The sequence below is a fragment of the Suricata suricatta genome, chromosome 3 (assembly GCF_006229205.1).
Source record: "Suricata suricatta isolate VVHF042 chromosome 3, meerkat_22Aug2017_6uvM2_HiC, whole genome shotgun sequence".
Taxonomy (NCBI): Eukaryota; Metazoa; Chordata; class Mammalia; order Carnivora; family Herpestidae; genus Suricata; species Suricata suricatta.
The window spans coordinates 19,401,621-19,416,057 of record NC_043702.1 but is presented as its reverse complement, the minus strand read 5'-3'; the positions used below and the strand labels follow the sequence as shown (position 1 = coordinate 19,416,057).

The window sequence follows — 14,437 nt, the reverse complement described above, 5'->3', positions numbered from 1 at the left end:
AACACCCTCTAGGTCCATCCACTTTGCTACAAATGGCCATATTTCATTCTCCCTCATTGCCATGTAGTACTCCATTGTATATATACACACCACATCTTCTTGATCCATTCATCAATTGATGGACATTTAGGCTCTTTCCATGATTTGGCTATTGTAGAAATTGCTGCTATGAACATTGGGGTACATGTGCTTCTATGCATCAGCACTTCTGTATTCTTTGGGTAAATCCCTAGCAGTGCTATTGCTGGGTCATAGGGGAGTTCTACTGATAGTTTTTTAAGGAGGCTCCACACTGTTTTCCAGAGTGGCGGCACCAGTTTACATTGCCACCAACAGTGGAGGAGGGTTCCTGTTTCTCCACACCCTCACCAGCATCTATATTCTCTTGATTTGTTTATTTTAGCGACTCTGACTTGTGTGAGGTGGTATCTCAGTGTGGTTTTGATTTGTGTTTCCCTTATGATGAGTGATGCTGAGCATCGTTTCATGTGCCTGTTGGCCATCTGGATGTCCTCTTTAGAGAAGTGTCTATTCAGGTCTTCTGCCCATTTCTTCACTGGATCATTCATTTTTCATGTATGGAGTTTAGTGAGCTCCTTGAAGGGGAGGGTGAGGGAGGGGGGTGATGGTCATGGTGGTGGGCACTTGTGAGGAGAAGCACTGGGTGTTATATGGAAACCAATTTGATAATAAACTATTAAAAAAAAAAGAAAGTATGCCTTCTTGCACTCTGATGGGAAAGGGAGAAAAAAAGAAGGGAAAGAAAGAGAAGAGAGGGGAAAAATTGTTTTAACTTTTCAAATTCATGATTTTCAGCTATAGATGCAATTGAGACCCAAATGGCTTCTAAACTGGTACATCTCCAGTTTTAGTAAAATAAAACATTTTATCGGGAGATAAAAACAAGGGCACATTGTTAGAAGCGATCTCATGGGCCAAAATCCTATCTTAGCATGAGATTTTTTTAGGACTCTGCCTTTGAAGCCCCAAGCTACTGGTTTGAGGCCCAAAGGGAGGCAGCACTTGTAGTTCAGACTGCCTGGGTTTGAAATCTGACTTGGTGTCTTTCTAGCTACATATCCTTGGACAGATTACATAACATTTCTGCCTAAGTTTCCTCACCTGAAAAATGGATAAAGCATTCAGAATCATGCATGGCACATAAGTACTCAAACCGTATTGGCTATTACTATTATCTCACAGTTTAGGGGGTCCACCAGGTAGTATGTCAGAGTTAAACATCACTGGACTAGGAGGCTGGATGCCTTGGTTCTAGTCTGTTCTGCCAATGACTAGTTCTCTGAACTTGGTCAAGTCATGTTTAGGGTTAGTAAACTTCAGTTTCTTTATACCATGAGGATGATTATAGTCTATGTTTTCATTTAATTGTGAAGATCAAATGTGAAAATGGGTGGGGAAGCATTTTGATAACTGGAGAACCCTACAAAGATTGAGGGACACCATGATTATTAAGTTGACATCTGGGCCTTGACTGGACTCTGTTTCCCATTATCACCACCCTGCTCCCAACTGAATATACAGAGCTGGCAGACCAGAGGAGGACCACCAGGCACTGTTCTCCCCCAGAAGGACACAGAACTGGAGCACACTGAAGTTTATCCTTCAAATCTTGTCTCTTCTTTATCCACTCCACCTCCTGGTGCTCATCTTGGGTCTTCTACTAGGCTTTTTGCTCTGTTTGGAAAATATATGACATTTAACCAGAATAATAGTTAGGAACCAACCTGAAGTCATATATTCCACACAAAGGAACCTTAAGTCCCCAAAGGTTATAACTTTTATGGTGAAATTTGATCCCAGAAGTAAAAAGGGACTGCTGGTATGGTGATCTGCTCACCTGGACTGGATCAGAAACCTTGGGCTCAAGTCCATCCATATCACTGACTTTTCCTGTGATGTCACTCAGGAACTCACTACATTGAAAGGACTCTTTGGAAGGAGAAGGGGCTAAATTATATTCCTTCAAACTTTAGGAATTTATTCCTAACATTATAGGCTTTATATGTATCCATGATTCTTAAATTCCAACAGAATCACTTACTGTGAAGAATAGGCATTTTGTCACAATTAAAATAATGAACATTCTAACAGAAGTAACTAAAAATGGATTGAGAACCTGTGAGTTCCCCATGTCTAGAAGTTTTCAGGCAGAAGCTGAATGACTTTCTGCAGGTGGAATCCTGCAGAAGAGTTGGGTGGTTGTATATTAAGGTCCCTGACAACTTGGAGATTGAGGGATTCTGTGAATTTTAGGCTATAGGAGGGACCACTAAAAGACATAATGAGAAATCTCAAGGAATGGAGTATCCTGGACCTTCTCAGATCTTGTCCTTTTGGGCTCCGGTCTTTGAAATGCCAGCCTTCCTGAGGAGATCACCTATGCACTCAGAGGGCTTGGCTTTGAATCAACCTCAATGAGGGGAAGGGCAGGCAGGCAGGTCTTGTGTCATACAGAGAAGAGACCCCAGTGTCAACAGGAAGCACTCTTTGCCACTTAACCTGGTACAAAGATCTCAGGAAAGGCAGTGTAGACTGATCAGGGGTAAAAAAGAATCAGCCTTTGAAGTTATTTTCCTGGCTCATGGACTTCCAAGAGGGACACTTTTTACTCATCAGCCTGTCTAGACATAGGAACTCACCAACATGGCTGGCTTCTTTCTCTTCTAATTTTCCTTGCTCTGTCATTCTTGTCGAGGATGGGAAACAGAGTTGAAAGCTGATACCAGCAACCATACTAGGACAGTGTCAAGGCTGTTCTGTGGGTCCCTGCTTTGAGGCTGAAATGGGTCCAACACCATGTTTTTGAAGATTTCTGACTCTGTGCAGAGGAGGCAATCACCCTGAATGAAGTGGGGACTTTAGGAAGTCATGTGGTTCTATTTGGAGGAATCTCTGATACACGCTCCATTTTGCCACTACCATGAGTTCCCTGCATGTGCTGTTTGATGTGTGGTGGCCTAGAATGGTGGGTGGCCCAGGATGAGTATCACCTGTGAAGAGAAGTGAGTGGTAGAAAGGCTGTCTTAGCTTGGACAGCTACCCAACCAACTGTGAACTGGCAGGGCTTACACGACAGCATTTCTTTCTCAGTTTGGAGGCTTGCAAGTCTGAGACCAAGGCACTGATTTGGAGTCTGGTGAGAGCCTCCATTCTGTCTTACAGATGCCACCACCTTTGGCTGTGTCCTCATTGGGCCTTCCCCTGGAGCATGGGCCTGGAGAGAGCAAAATCTCTCTCCCTTCCTCTCTGTATAAGGGTGCTAATCCATCATGAGGGTCCTTTCTTCCCTCATGACCTAATATTAACCCAAGCATCTCCTAAAGGCCACACCTCTAAATACCATCACATTGGGAATTAGGGCTTCAACATATAAATTGAGGGGGGGCATACACATTCAGTTCATAACAAGGGGCATGGCCATTATATTCCCAGAGTTCTTCTAACCAGTGGATATACTGTTACATGAACTTATGCAGTGCTATCCTCTCCTTACCTACTTGTCCCCAGGGTCCCATGCAGCCGAGAACCACCACAGTCTTAGAGAACAGGTCCAGGAGCAGGAATCAGGAGGAAGGAGTTCTGGCCACTTTGAGGCTGTATAGAGTCATCATCTTGGAGAGATGATAGTAAAATGTATGAAAAGACACATGAATTCTTTATCTAATAGGTGTTTATGATTTGGATGGGAAAAATACTTGACCTCTTTGTCAGAGCCATATTATATATAAATGGTTACTGACCCCTTTCCCCCCGCTGATTTGGATCAGGAAACTGAACGAAATTGCCAAGCAGCAGCAGTGAAGATGTAGTTTGGACTTTCTGGAGTGACCAGCTGCCAAGAGCCAAACTGATGAAGGAGTAGTAAGTACTCATTAAACACCCACTTCTGTGATAGGCACACTGGGACTAAAAATCACAGAATCTAGCACTAACCCTAAATTAGGTATTGAAGAAAAGATTGTCTTGCCTTGTACATTGAAGGCATTCAGTAAATGTTGAAATGAAGAATGTAATTCAATGAATTATTCGGCTGAGGGAGGGTCTAAATAGAAGTAGGGAGACCCTAAATCTCTTCCAGTCTGGAAATTTGGTGCCAAGTCAGGATGTGATGTGCAGGTCTTGAGCCACAGCTTTTGAAAATAATGAAACGATGCTCAGTGTCACTCATCATCAGGGAAATTCAAAGTAATTCAAATGTTACACAGGTGAGGCACAAGAGAGGAAAACAGCCTTTTGAATCCTTAATTGCTTCTTTAAGAGAATAAGTTTAACTTGCATCATGAAGCTCTGGATGGGGTGTTAGAACTGTGTATGTACGTATGTATTATTTATTCACTTATTCATCACATAATTATGAAGCAAATACCATATACTGGGTGTTGGGCTTGGCACTGAGGATAGAGCAAATAAGATAAATACAGTTTCTTGTGCTCAAGAAGTCATTAGGCCAAGGAGACAGTCAGACACTGAAAATGGGTGTTTTAGATGTGATCATGTGATGATAGGGGACAGTGGAAGGTGCTATGGATTAAATCAATTTTTACGTAACGCATCTTTTGTTCATTAGAAATAGGATTCAAACAAAGATTAAATATTGTCATATACACATTATGACCATAACTTTGCAAATGAACTTTTAATTAACATATCAAGACCTATGCATATAAATGAGTGCCTTTCTCCTTTCCTCACTCTGGAAGCCCATGTTCACATTCCAGTGATAGTTTCCTGGTTACTAGTATGTATATATATTATTTCTCACATGCATTAGAGGCTGAATATGTTCCTCTGACTATTTTTGTTACTGTTTATTCTTTGATTTTAATTCTGGCTTCTTGAGTTGTTACGAGTTGACCATAACTTTGTCTCTACCTAGCTGTGTGAGCTTGGCAAATCATGTGACCTTCGTTTCCTGAACAGCAAACATTCTCTGTGATTCTGTCCTGCTCAGATCTTCATCAGCCTGGTACATTATCTCAGGACCCCCAGGATCTGAACCCGTACGCTGTCATTTGGGAGGGGATGTCAGCAGACAGTAGGTGCCATCAACCTCTCTGGGTCGAGAGGTTATGCCTGGCTGCTGGTCATCTGTACTGTACTTGCTAATAGAGGGGGCTCTTTTCCACCATTGGTTTTATTGTTAATTATAGGTACAGCTTTTATCATGTTTGGGGGCTGGCTAGTTTTCTGTGAGACATACTCTACCTATCAGTGCTGGGACCTCCCTCCATGCTCAAAACAAGTAAGACAGCTGCTGTTTTTAAGGACCTTGGCCCCAAAGTCATGCCATTCCTCCCCAGGCCCCTTGAGGGAATGCAGACTAAAATCCACTTTGCTGAGGTGTCAAGGGTCTCTGGACCGCAACAGGAAATGAGGTATGAGAACTTCAGGGACCAGCCAGCAGTGTTTTCTCAATGGTCATGCAATACCTGTGTATATTCCCCTGATCAGGTCAGTCACAGAGGGCTTCCAGATGTCCAGGTTGATGCCAGGAGGAGCCTGGGAGCTTATCTGCTTTTATATCTTGTGTGAAGATGAGGAGTCGGATACCAAGAGACATTTCTGAGGTCAGTAAGCTCATCAGCAGCTGGCTGTAGAGGACCCAAGTTCTCCTGCGTCTGTGCTCCTGGTACTTTCCTCTCCATTGCTATTCCTTAAGGTCAGATGTCTGCAATCATTCCCAGGACTGCACACACTCCATGCAGATGTTTCAGAATGGAGGCCTGTAGGCGGAACCCAACATGCATAGCTGAATTTGTTTTTATTTTTATGTTTTCCTGTGATGAGAACTTTAAGATTTACTCTTTTCACAATTTTCCTCCACATCATACAACAGTTAGTGTTAGTTGTAGTCATGCTGTGCATGACGCCCAAGTACTTATTTATCCTCTAACTGAAAAGTTATACCTTACAGTCATTCTCTAATTCTTCCTCCCCAAACTCTGATAACCACAAATCTAATCTCTTTATGAATTTTTTTTAGATTCCACATATAAGTGAGATATTACAGTATTTTCCCTTCTCTGTCTGATTTATTTCACTTTTGTTGCATGTGGCAGGATTTCCTCATTTTTATGGCTGAATAATATTCCGGTGTGTGAGTGTTGGGGGGGGGCGAGGGGGTATACTGTTTCTATGGATTGGCTACTGTAAATAATGCTGATGTAGCTGATTTTAGTTGCTTTCAGAGTAGACAAATTGAGATGGTATCTAAAAAATCAGGAGACATTTACCTAAAAACCCAGAATCTTAGTTTCTCTTGAATATATAGAAAACTCTGGAAAACCAAGGCATCCATTGTCCAGAGCCAGATTTCATGCTGTCTCTAAGTTGTCTATGTCTCCACACTTAATAGGTATGAGGTGGTATCTTATTGTGGATTTCATTTGCATATCCCTGATGATGACTGATATTGACCAACTTTTCATATACTTGTTGTCTTGAATACATATATTTATATGTCTTCTTTGAGAGAAATGTCTTTTCAACTCCTTTGCCTCTTTTAATGGGTTATATACGTAATTGTTTTGCTATTGACTTGTAAGAGTTCCTTATATGTGCTTAATAATTAACCCCTTAACTATTATAAAGTTTGTGAATATTTTCTTCCATCCCATAGGTCGACTTTTCATTTTCCTAATTGTTTCCTTTGCTGTATAGAAGCTTTTTAGTTCCTCAGCCCCTCATTTTGCTTCTCTTTCTTATTATCATGGAAGAATAATTTCTTCCAAGCTCCTCAAATGACTTCCCCACCTGCTAGCACTGGGTTCCATGGACACCGCTAGCTGCAAGAGAAGCTGAGAGCATGAACTGTCTTTTTCACTCTTTTGGGGGATGTGGGAAAGTGAAGAGGGCATGCGTATAGCCAGAGCATGGCCAGAGGACACCACACACCACTGTGACTGGGCTATCTCTGGGTTAGCACCCAGGAGAAGTAGGAGTTGGGTTAAATATCAGGCATCCTTTGCCTCAACGGCTTCATCAGTAGTCTGGGCTCTCAGTCCTCATCCTTTTCCTTCCCTTGATTCCATTAGGAATCAATGACTTAAAATATCTGTTCACATTCTTACCTCACCCACTAGATCATGAACTGTCTGAGGGAAAGGGCTATGATTTATTTAGCAGCCAGAACCTGACTCATGGGAGGATTTTTTTTAAAGGGAGAAAATCACTAATTCATTAATAAATACTTTTAGTTGAATGAGCTTGTTAATTAATAAATGGGGAACCCCTTTGATGGAGACACAAGATTACAAAAACAAAACCTCTTCCCTAGGAACATTGAACTGGACAAATTTTAAAAAGGCATATTTCACAATAGAGAGATATGCTTGCCAGTCTCAGAGGTGTGATCATTTACGTGGTTATTTTAAGAAGAGACTCTTCCTTTCCTCTTCCCGAACTGTTCCCTCAAGAAAAGGAAATTGCACCAAAGCTTTTACTGTGGGTTCACATAAAAATACTGTATATGATGATGCTGATTTATGGTTTTCTAAAGGAATATACAATATCTTATTTAATCTACACAACAAATGTGTGAGGTAAGCAAGGAGAGAGCAGAATTCTCATATTTATAGTTATGGAACAAACATTAATAATACAAGAACAAAAAAAATCAATATTGTAGGATTGTTTACAGACCTATTCCTTCCCCAACCTCACCAAAAATAATCTTTTAAATGCTGAATCCTGGTTTGATTTCCACCTTCCATGCTCTAACAAGAGAAATGTTTTTTTTCTGGAAGGAGAGATGTTGATGTAGTACTTGGAGGATAGGAAGGAAGGATGAAAATGACATAAAGCTGTGTGAGTAGGGAGTGAATCAGAAGAAAACCTCTACTTTCCCAGAGACCAGAGCAGCCATGACAGGAAAATGCTGGAGAGTAAAGAAAATTTGAATAATTATTTCTGTGAATCATGAATTTTCACCCCCATTAATGTCTTAAGAATGCCACGAATAGTAAATGGAATTCCATCTTCATTATTTTTTTAAATTACTATCGAGAGAGAGAGAGAGAAAGAGAGAGAGAGAGAGAGAGAGAGAGAGAGAGAGAGAGAGAGAATGCACAAGTGGGGGGAGAGGGAGAGAGGGAGAATCCCAAACAGGTTTCTCACTCAGCACTAAGCCCAACATGGGGATCAATCCCATGACCCTAGGATCATGATCTGGGCTGAAATCAAGAGTCGGACACTCAACTGACTGAGCCACTCAGATGCCTCCATTCTTTATTACTTTTAAGTTGAAGATGTTTTAAGTTGATGATTCATTTTTCAGACAGAATCACATGAGTCTCTTGAGTATATATGGGGGTTATATACAAGGATCAGAGAGGTTAAAAAACTCACCTCAAATCAATTATGTAGTTAATAGAAACTAACAAATGCCTAAATCTCTCTATTCCATGCTTTGCTCGTCCATCTTATTCTATAAAATATATACATTTGGGTTTGACGGGAGAAGAAGAGGGAAAACTTTCCTATCAAACAAATTCTCTGGGTCAGGAGTCAGGAGGTTTTTTTTTTTTAAAATTTCTTTATTTCCTTTATCTTTTCCTTCTTGTTGGCACCTTAACCTAGACCTGTGAGTGTCTCTGGGCTGTGTGTCTTAGAGTGATAATTGAATTTCTCAGGGTGCAAGCTATTGAGAAGACAGATTTGTGCTACTTCGTGGCACCCCCTTCCTGGCAGATTTGCTTTGTGTCTTTCTCCTTGTACACCCCCACCCTCTCCCATGTTGAGTCACAGCTGAAATCTTCACATCAAAGTACAAGAGAATGAAGATCCACAGAGCAATCCACTAATCAAAGGTTTAGGATTAAGACACCTTAGTTATCTCCTGCCTGTTCTACCCTGAGGATCTGGGTGAGGTTAGCCTGCTTGCTTATGCCTTGTTAATTCATATTGATCTAAAGGAGAGGTGTAGAAATGTCTTTAGTGTGTGTTTGTGCTTTAGGTAGATCAAAGATATTTATTTATTCCAATCTATTTAATAGAGTACACAACTGGGTTGAGGTATAGCCAGGTATGGAGTATGGTAGAAAGATTTGGATGCTTGGGATTTTATCTGAGGAAAGTCAAAGGCCTGGGGCTGGGACCCAAACAAGTAATTCTTTTTGGGGAGATCAAGAGATGGAGCATTACAGTAGCTACTTGAGATCTTAAGGGTGTGGGTAAGCGTATGGGAGGGTTAGACAGATTGCCTATTTGCCCCTCTTTACAGTGTTTTTTAATTTTGTTTGTTTGTTATTCTAATTTGGATATGGTGGTGTTTATGGGAAAGTTGTAAAAGAAACAGGATTTCCAAAGAACCCTAGTGCTTGAGAGGTTGAGAGAAAGAGAAAGGAGAAAATACTGCCCTAAGAACAGAGGTCATTTCAGAGTATTCTGGGAAGATCTGGAGGGGACTTTTGTAGTGGTCCAGCTGTGATGTGGTGAGGGCTGAAGTGGGGTGGCGGTGGGGAGAAGCAGGAGGATGAGACGCAGTAACAGAGAGCAGAGGGGAGGAAAGGAGGAAGGGAGGGACTATGAAGGCTGGAGGCCCCTCCATGGGCATGGAGAATTCAGATTGGGGCTGCTGTTGTCACTTATGATGATTTGTTGTAGTTGTTTGGGTGTTCACACAGGGGTGTGCACTCTTCATTCTCTCAGTTCCACATAATCTGGACTCTAATCTGATGGATATCTGATGAAAACAACAGCACAGCTACAGCCACAGAAAGTAGAAGGATCCCTGGGACCTCACAGAATCTAACATCTTCTTTGTGTGTGGGCAGAATATGGGGAGACGATTGAAAGTGACCAGAAATCAAAAACTAACCTTTAGACTCATGAACTGTATAGGCTAAATGGAACCATGTTTGATCCCTGTTGGTAAAGTATCAAGCATTAATTATTATGTTTTATTTGTTTTCTGACTGAAAGATGAGAATATCAAATGGAAAGGAGTCAGGGGAGAGAACCTGGCATGTCCAGAGGACTGGAAATAGATCTTCATGGATAAGCTGAAGGTCCGTGGGGAGAGATGTGGCTCGAGGGCAGAGGGAGGCCAAGCCATGGAAGGCCAACAAGTCATGACAAGGATTACGTATTCTACCCAGTAAGTCATAGGGATTCGTTAATGACTTTTGAGCAAGGGTTACAAAAGCAGATTTGCATTTTAGAAAAATCACTCTAGTTGTAGAGTGAACAGTGCAATGAAGGATGGCAGATGAGGATGGAAAAGAAGGATTTGTCTCCATTCCATAGTGTTGAATTTGAAATGCCAAGAGTTCTAGGATTGGGACTTGAAATAAAACCCCATTCTGGCTTCAGTGTATCTCTCAGAGATAGAACCAAAAGCCCTTCTAAGTTCCATGCCCATACAGCTAAGACATGATGGTGGAATATTCTTGGAAATCCAACTGGTAGTAGTGATTAAGGAAAAGAGGGCTTCAGGAAAAGCTTGTCTGGGATTTTGTGGAAAAGCTCTGGATTCTGTGAGACCCTGGAAGAGGGTGAAGATATCTGTCTCACATTTGGCAAACCCCAACATTCCTGGTTCTACCTTCTTAGATATCTTAGATATTATCTCACCATAAAGGCCAAAATGACCTAGATAATGAGGATCTCTTCTCATATTTGTACAATTATTAAGGTTTTACATTTATTTTTAGAGTGTTTCATTCCATTCTCACAACTTCCTTGTGAGCTTAGCTAGATAAACTCTCAAAGCTTAGTTTCCCCATCTGTTCAACAATGGGATTAACATGTAGCCTGCTCAAGGGCAGGTGGCTAATCAGCAGAGTCAGAAGCCAGTCTAAGACCTCCTGGTCAAGCCCATCTCCTGGGCATTGGCTCTGCAGCAGGCAAGGCTTGGCCGTGCATGACTGAGTGCTCACTTAGGTGTGAATCTCCATAGAGCAGAGAGGAAGCTGAGGGCCAGGCATGGGGTATATTGTGTCCTCTCCAAAGTCCTGAACCCTACAACCTGTGAATGTGACACTATTTGGAAATGAGGGATTTGCAGATGAAATCAAGATAAGATAAAGTCACTGGATTGGGCCTTAATCTAATATAACATGTCTTTTCAGGAAGGCAGAGACACAGGAAGGACACCATGTGGTGGCAGAGGTGACGATAGGAGTGATACAGCTGCAAAGCAAGGATGCCAAGGACCAGCAGCCACCATTAGGAGCTAGCAGAGGCAAGAAAGGATTCTACCCAGAGTCTCAGAGGGAGCATGGTCTTGCTGACACCTTGATGCCAAACTTCTGGCCTCTAGAACTGTGAAAGAATAAACTTCTGCTGGTTTAAGCTACCTCATCTGTGCTATTTTACCACAGAAGCCCTAGGAAACAAAAGCAGTGCCCATTATCCCAAGTGCATCACGGCCACACCCTCCAACAGTCAGACCACTGTGTAGGCAGGACTTATGGAGAAACTCCTCTGCCCACTGAGAAATGCAAATAGAGGGCCAATGAATCTTGGGAGAAGTGTTAGCACATCCAAACCTGCCTGCTTAGGTAGCAAAATGAGAAAAGATTATTTTATTCCATGTATCATCTTTTAGGCTGGATGTTGGTTTCCAACTCTGATATGCCAAGAGGTTCTAATGAGGGGAGGCAGTTAAATGACTGTCAACCATCAGGAATATGCCCACAACTTTCCAGGTCCTGAGGATTGGAGGGTGGGGGCATTGGGGAACACAAAATATGAAGTCCTTGACCTTCTGAACACTTCATTCTACCTAGTCAGGGAGAATACTAACTTGTTGACTGATTGAGTAATGGGTTTCTTTCTCTATTTTATAAAAAGAACGTAAATTACAGTCAAAATGGTCAGACATCAGATACTGATGGCTTACTTATGTTTATGGGAAAGGGTTAGTTTTAGGCTAAGAAGATGTAGATGTAGGCAAACTGAAATTACATGGTCAGGCAATAGGGTGGAAATCTTGAAGCAAGGGAAACCCTGCCCTTTGATATGGAAAGAAAAGGGGAGCCCTGGCTCCTCTGAAAATACCCAGTCTGGAAAGCTACAGTTCTGACTCTTTCTTTCAAGATCCTCTAGAAGCAGAGAGACTTTAAGAGGTGTAACTTGGAAACCTGGAGGTGATGTGGGGGGTCTTGCTGAGCACCTGTAAAGACATAAATATGTCATAAATGGAGATGGGCTCTTCTGAGATTTCATTCAATGAACCTGAATCCCACACTTCAGACCATTAGGAAAAGTGTTATGCCTTCACTTATTTAACTTGATTATGGGGTGATTGAATTCATTTGATGAGTTCAGTGGGCAAGAGAAGAATGAAAATATTCTTCTCTCATTCCTCACATGGAAGTTATGCAGTTTAAGGTTTCTTTAACTCACTGGGGTAGAAAGGAGAAGAGGAAGGTCAAGAAAAGACAAGAGATGGTTGTTGAAGACAAGACATATAGAAGAGAGAGGGAGTAAAGACACAGAACAATCACACTTAAATTCTACTCAGAGAAAGCATGTATATATGAACATATGTTTGTGATACCCATGCGCATGTTCTAAGGCAAGCCTAACAAGGAGAAGATTCTCTTCCAGGGTTAACTTCCTAGTGCCCTGAGTTACACCAGACCTTAGGAACAAGGGGTGGGGGAGCTTACTCCCTCAGGAAATAAGCCATTATCTCATTCTGTGTCAGGACCCCCGCAGGCTCTTTGACGTCAGAACTGCTTGCCCCTCCTCCCAGTGGCCTTTGGCAAATGCCTGCTCCTAGACACCCACGGAAGTCCCATTCTTCACAGAGACATTTTTACTGCCATTGTTTTCCCACAGCATACCCCTCTCCCAGACTGGAGGGAATCCAAATGCTGGTAATGACATGGTGCACTTGTAAAGAAAAGAAGTCAGCCTGTTCCCCCAGGTGCAGGAGCCCGGGGTGGCTGAGGGAGTGTGGGTGGAAGAAAGAGAGAAGAGCAGGGCCTTCAGCCAGGCCTATGGTTGACCAGAAGGTTGCTGGTGATCCGGGCCCACATAGGGAGGTGCAAAGACCCTTGCCTCTGGAGTCTCTTTACTGTCTGGTGTTGGGTCAATGTTGCTGGATACCTATTCTTTCTATGAGGTAGCTTAGATCCTCAAGCCATAGAAATATTGAAGGAGAGGAGATTCTTACTGAGAAAGTGTTCTTCCTTCCTTCCTTCCTTCCTTCCTTCCTTCCTTCCTTCCTTCCTTTCTTTCTTTCTTTCTTTCTTTCTTTCTTTCTTTCTTTCTTTCTTTCTTTCTTTCTTTCTTTCTTTCTTCTTTTTTAACTTAGCAGCTAAGGACCTCAGTCTCCACACTTGAAATTAAGAAGAATAATGATACCTATTTCACAGGGTTGTTGTATTGATGAAATGTGATAAAAGTGAAATCCTTAGCGCAATGGTTGGCATGTAGTAGGTACTCAGTAAATGTGAGCTATATTGTTACTTTTTTACTATCCCCATTACCAGCATCCTCTCCAAGCTCTCACCACCTTAAGCAAGGATTCTTACAACATCTTTCTATTGGGGTCTCTGCCTGTACTCTCTCTTCTCTCCTGCAGATGAAGCCTGCACACTCATGGCACATTGATATTCTTCAAATGCATGGTTTGCCACGTTACCCCTTTGCTCCAGAGCTTTCCATAATTCCAAATTACCTGCCATATTGAATCAAGAGTTTTCAGATTAGTATCCCACTGTCTCCTTTTCTAATACTTTAATTGAGCATAGAACTTTGGTTTCAGCATGGTTAGTATGTTTCCGTCCTCAGTTTAACCTAGATAGCTCCTGTTGCCTCACCTCTCCCTCTACTCTACCATTTGTACTACTGAGACACACCTGCTTCTTCCCTTTCTCCACCCAAACCCCATCTTCCGAAGCCTAACTGTGGTACCAGACCCTCAACCTTCTTTGTCTCCCAAGAACAATCAGTGGGAGTGTTATAGTATGGCTAGAACAGGACACTGCCTTGGTCATAGCAATAGGATTTTTGTCATTGAGAGTGAAAATGTGCACCCTCATACTTTATTCTTGGAGACAGAATGGTTCATCCTGGTTCTATTTCACCTTTGTCTCTCTTCTCATATTTGCATTACTGAAACTCTAAACCTTGAGTTTAAATGGGCTTACTATGAAAAAAGTCCACTGTGTTTCAAATGGGATATACGAAATGGAAAATTTCATGGTTTCTTTTACCCCTTCTTATGAAGATTTCTTGGTTTGATCAAGGAGAAAAAAAATACAGGACAGTACTCCAAATCCATGAGAAAATTCTCCAAGTCTTAGTGAGGAAATATCTTAGGGGGTTCTACAATTTGGGGTCAGCTCTGAAGAAGGGATTTATTGAAGCAAAGGAAGAGCCATCCCAATTTTCTTTCTTTGCACCACCTTGGTCATAGATTTGTAAAGAACCTAAGAATAAAAAAAGTCAGGCTTTAACTTTT

At 41.9% G+C, this 14,437-nt stretch overlaps 1 long non-coding RNA gene across 1 annotated transcript; it reads left to right on the top strand.

Annotated features, from left to right (window-relative positions):
- Positions 1-2,109: 2,109 nt before the first annotated feature.
- On the top strand, positions 2,110-11,230 carry LOC115286378. Its single transcript, XR_003906034.1, has 3 exons — positions 2,110-2,139; positions 3,789-3,882; positions 11,091-11,230. It is a non-coding gene; the product is annotated as an uncharacterized LOC115286378 (long non-coding RNA).
- Positions 11,231-14,437: the final 3,207 nt, after the last annotated feature.